General features: G+C 45.6%; 1 pseudogene; it reads right to left on the reverse strand.

The window, feature by feature from the left end:
- Positions 1 to 514: 514 nt before the first annotated feature.
- On the reverse strand, positions 515 to 5,263 carry LOC119921596 (annotated as a pseudogene).
- Positions 5,264 to 5,705: the final 442 nt, after the last annotated feature.

A 5,705-nucleotide genomic window follows, 5' to 3' on the forward strand; every position in this document is an offset into this window, starting at 1 on the left:
CAAGGTAATGGGCTTGTGAGACAGGAAGGATGGTGCTGCTGTCTACAGTGATGGGAAAGTACTGCTACTACTACTACTACTACTACTACTACTACTACTACTACTACTTCTACTACTACTACTACCACCACTGCTACAATCCTGAACCCCATGAGCGACAGAGACTCTGTCAAACCCGATTTGCTTGTATCCACCCCAGCGCTTAGTACAGTACCTGACACATAGTAAACATTTAACAAATACCACAATTATTATTCTACTACTCATACGATCACAACTAGCTCTAAAGGTGTTGCCGAAAGGGATGGGGCAGATCTAGTGGACAAAGTGTTGAGCGGCTCAGACTTGGGAGTGGAAACAGAAAAAGAGGATGAGGAAGGAAGACCTGAAGGGGAGATGTAAGTCCATCCTCACTAAGGAAAGCTTTGGCCATTCAATTTCGTTTTCTGTTACAGAATCACAAACAAGGATCTAAAGCCTCTTATTTTTTTCTTAAAGAAAATCACCTTCTTGGCTATGTCCTTGAGGCCTGCTTCACCTGTTGGTTTCGTAGGGTGTAGATAAAGGGGTTCAGCATGGGGGCCACGGAGGTGTTTAGCACCGCTACCCTCTTGTTGAAGTCTAAACCTTCCTTGGTGGATGGCTTGATGTACGTGAATACACAGCTGCCATAAGAGAGGGAAATGACGATCATGTGGGAGGAACAGGTGGAAAAGGCTTTTTTTCTTTCTTGGGTGGACGGCAGTCTCAGGATGGGGTGGATGATGGCCGTGTTGGACACAGCGACTAGTGCCAGAGTGACCAGGAGTGTCCCAACTGTTAATATAAAATTGATCTTCTCTAATAATTGCGTGTCAGTACACGAGATTTCCTTCATGGGCGCAGTGTCACAGGTGAAATGGATGTTGACGTTTGAGTCACAGAAGTCCTGCTGGAGACCCAGGATGAGTCCCGGAAAGATGATCAGGAAGCCGACCAGCCAGGAGTAGAGGACCATCAGGGTGCAGACTATCCGGCTCATGATGGTCAAGTAGTGCAGCTGCCGGCAGATGGCGACATAGTGGTCGTAGGACATCTCGGCCAGCAGGAAGAACTCCGTCGCTCCGAAGATGAAGAAGAACAACTGAATGACACAAGCATTATAGGAAATGGTCCTGTCCCCGGTCGAAATACCCACCAGCAGTTGGGAATGGTGACGGACGTAAACGAAATTTCTAGGAAGGAGAAATTCTGTAGGAAAAAGTACATTGGGGTGCGGAGGTGGGAGTCCAGTAGGGTGAGAGTGTGAATGGTCAGGTTCCCAGTGATGCTCAACAGATAACCGAGTAGCGGGAATAAAAATCTTCCAATCTGGATTGTCTGTCAGCCCTAGGAGGATGAACTCGGTCACTGAGGTATGATTTCTCTTCGCTGACTCTGGATTTCCTCCGGGGTCACAACTGAGGATGAGAGAGGAAGCAGAAGTGAAGCTGGTCAGGGAATTTATCTGTTTATTGTTTTATTATTCTCCTCCAAGCGCTTAATACAGCGCTCTGCAAAAAGTAAACGCTCGATAAATACGATTAAATGAGGAGAGAGGCTAAAAAGGGAAACTCAGTGAAACCAGTAGAAATGCTTCTCCTTCTCTCATTGGACTGAATCATTATCATCACCATGGCTATCTTTATTAAACCAATCCTAATCAGCGTTTATTGGGCACCTCGTCTGTACACAACACTCTTATAGGCTGTTAGGGAAGTAAAATCAATCAGTCGGTGGTATTTAGTGAGTGCTTACTGCATACAGAGCACAACAATAGACTACAGACCCCGCCTGTGGGGAGTTTACAATCTAATGGCAGAGATCAGCAATAAAAATTAGCTATAGAGGAATTCACCCGGATTTTTGAACCCAGGTTCAGGGAAGTCATCAGTCGCGTCAGCCATCTCCAGGCAGAGCTGGGGCTAGAATCCCAGGTATTCAAGAGCTGAGAACCGTCAAATGGATCCCTAGCAGGGCTCCAGCTAGGATATGCCTGATGAAAAAGAGACATTTGCCAGGGGCAACAGATCACCTGAGGCACGGGCCAATCCCAAACCCTCAGAGATCGATCCAGCCAGCAAAACTACTAATCCAGCCAATTCCTTTCCAACTGTCGCTATCTCCTTCCCTGACCAAATCAGAAAGATCAGATTTGGGACAGGAAAACCCATCAGAGATCAAATTTCGGGAGGAACTAGGTACTTAAGGAGGAAGATGTACTTACCTTTCTGACACTCTCGGTGGTTTTAGTCAGAGTTTTCACACTGAGTTTACGGTTTGTTCGTTTGAAAATCCGAATCGACCTTCTCCCTATTCTCAGGAAGAATTGCATACCATTTAGGTAGCCCAAATCTCTCCCCATATTTGTGGTGCTCTGCCAGGCAGGACAGAATTTCCCTTATCCTCGTCCTTCTGCTGTTGCTACTTCCATCGGTTTGTGGAGGGGAGAGGAGTCGTATTCCTGGGCAACACCCTTCCTGCCAGCCTACCAGCGAGGTTGGAGAAACATATGTTCTAGCGGAGAGGAAAGACAGGATAGCTGAGACTGGAGAAAGCAAGCTGCTTCCTAACAGTCACAGAAAGGAGATTTGACATTATTCATCTCTATCCCAGACCTTATTTTACAGGGACAAAATTCAGCCCCTTTATGAGTTCTTCTCAATGTAGATGGCGAGTGCTCTTTAGATAACAAAGGAGACGTTTCCTGGAGATCCTTATAGCAAGGAACTAATGAACTCGGCTCTCAATACCCCCGAGAAAAGAATATTAATTTGGATGGGAAAGAGGTAGTGCCAGGATAAGCCTCGAAGGAGGAGTGATGGGGATCTTGAAGGGTTCTTTCCTGGAGCTGGGGCAGGTTTCACTCATCACCTTGTGGCCCCTGGTCCCTGGGCTACCCGCGGGGCAAAAGTGGCCATTGTACCTCTAGCTGTACTGGGGCGCTCCTGTAGCAGCTGCTGCTGTTGCTCTTTTTTCTTCTCCTGCTGTTCTCAAGAAAGTGGAAAATATCCCTCCGGCCCTTAGTCCTACTTCTTTCATTCAATCGTATTTCATTCGATCATATTTATCATTGAGAAGATAGAGGGGGAGACAGACATTAATGTAAATAAATAAATATTGTGCAAGGCACCATATCTCAGGCCATGGCAGGATGGAGGGCAGGTTAAGACTTCTCAGAGCAGGGTCTCTTCAACCTCCAAGGGACCCTCGAACTAATAAGCCTTGGAGAAGCAGTATGGCCTAGTGGTAAGAGCATGGGACTGGAATTCAGAGAAGCTGGGTTCTAATTCTGACTCTGACAACTGTTTGCTGTGTGACCTTGGACGAGTCACTTAACTTCTCTGTGCTTCAGTTCTCCTCTTCTCTACCTTATTTAGACTGTGAGCCCCATGCAGGACAGGGACTGTATCCAACCTAATGAAGTTGTAAACTACTCCAGCTCTTGGAAGAGTATTAATAGAACAGTGGAACAATACAAAATGTAGAGCAGTAGAATAGAACAATAATTAGAATAATAATAGTAATATACCATAATAGTGATAAAGTAATGATAATATTGATATAGTAAGCACTTAACAAATACCACAACACATAGAATCAGTGTGGCTTAGTGGATAGATCCCGGTCTTGGGAGTCATTCATTCATTCATGCAATCGTATTAATTGAGCGCTTACCGTGTGTAGAGCACTGTACTAAACGCTTGGGAAGTACAAGTTGGCAACATATAGAGACGATCCCTACCCAACAACGGGCACACAGTCTAGAAGGGGGAGACAGACAACAAAACAAAAGATGTAGACAGGTATCGTCATCAGAATAAATAGAAGTAAAGCTAGATGCACATCACTGACGAAATAAGTAGAATAGTAAATATGTACAAGTGCAATAAATCGAGTAATAAATCTGTACAAACATATATACAGGTGCTGTGGGGTGGGGAAGGAGGTAGAGCGGGGGGATGGGGAGGGGGAGAGCAAAAATGGGGCTCAGTCTGGGAAGACGTTCTGGAGGAGGTGAGCTCTCAGTAGGGCTTTGAAGGGAGGAAGAAAGCTAGCTTGGCGGATGTGCGGAGGGAGGGTATCCCAGGACAGGGGGAGGACGTGGGCAGGGGGTCGACGGTGGAACAGGCGAGAACGAGACACAGTGAGGAGGTTAGCGGCAGAGGATCGGAGGGTGCGGGTTGGGCTGTAGGAGAGAAGGGAGGTGAGGTAGGAGGGGGCGAGTTGATGGAGAGCCTTGAAGCCGAGAGTGAGGAGGTTTTGCTCATGGGTTCTAATCCAAGCTCCACAACTCGTCAACTGTGTGACTTCGGGCAAGTCACTTCACTTCTCTGTGCCTCAGTTCCTTCATCTGTAAAATGGGGATGAAGACTGTGAGCCCCACGTGGTACAACCAGTTTACCTTGTATCTACCCCAGTGCTTAGAACAGTTGTTGGCACTTAGTAAGCACTTAACAAACACCATCATCATCATAAAAAAGCCTCTCCGTTCTCAGTCCCAGCGTCAGTTCAGAACATCTCTCCCCAGCCTAGTCATTCCCTGTCCTGTAAACAATGCCCTGAGCCTGGTCTAATAGAAAGAGCATAATCCCGGCTCTACCGCTTGCCTGCTGTGTGACCTGGGCAAGCTATGTTGCTTCTCTGCATCTCAATTTCCTCAACTTAATACCCAATTTATTAAAATCAGGAAAATCAAGCTCACCTTCCTCATGGGTTTTCTTAGAATCAGGTCTGGAATGAAATGAGAGAGCTTTCCTTGATCCCTCTAGATGATCAGCTCGTTGTGGACATGGAATGTGTCTACCAACTCTATCGTACTCTTCCAGTTGCTTACTTCAGTTCTCTTCACACAATCGCTCAATATATACCAGTAATTCATTGACTAATGTCTGCCTCCGCAACTACAGTGTAAACTTGCTGAGTCAGGGATCACGTCCACCAACTCTGCTATACTGGACTTTTCCAATCACTCGTTCAGTGCTCTGCACACGGTAAGCACTGGATAATGCCACTGACTGTTTGACTAACATCTGTCTCTAATTCTAAACTGTAAGCTCGTTGTGGGCAGTGAATGTGCCTACCCACTCTGTATTAGTGTATTCTCCCAAGTGCTTAGCTCAGTGCTCTGCACCCAGCAAGCACCCACTGATTGTTGGATTCTCTCCTTAACTCTCACAATTACCCGGTTCTCAGCCACCACAGTCACGAACTCCAGAAAGTGCTCTAGATCTCTGACGGTCATCCCATCTGAGCCCAGAACCGATGGCAAATACTTTCAAAACAACGTGCTGCGCAAACAGAGGAGCCGGTTTTATGAACTGAAAAACGTACGACTTTCATATTCTCCCAGTCTCTGGGGATCCTGCCTACTCACAGAGGCTAGGATTCCCAGTGGGCTGCTATGTTCAACCTCTAGAAGGACAAAAATCACAAAACCCACGGGAGAGAATGGACCATCTAGATTTATCCACCTAGATTTATAATAATTATTAATATTATCATCATTGCTGTTGCATTTGTTAATCGCTCACTATTCTATTCTGATATTTGTTTAGCACTCACTCTACTGTTAGTATTGTAAATATTAAGCACTCACAATATTATTATTATGACATTTGTTAAGCACTCATATTATTATTATAGCATTTATTAAGTACGCACGATATTATTATTATGACATTTAT

Source organism: Tachyglossus aculeatus (genome assembly GCF_015852505.1).
Source record: "Tachyglossus aculeatus isolate mTacAcu1 chromosome 12 unlocalized genomic scaffold, mTacAcu1.pri SUPER_6_unloc_3, whole genome shotgun sequence".
In the NCBI taxonomy this organism is placed as follows: Eukaryota; Metazoa; Chordata; class Mammalia; order Monotremata; family Tachyglossidae; genus Tachyglossus; species Tachyglossus aculeatus.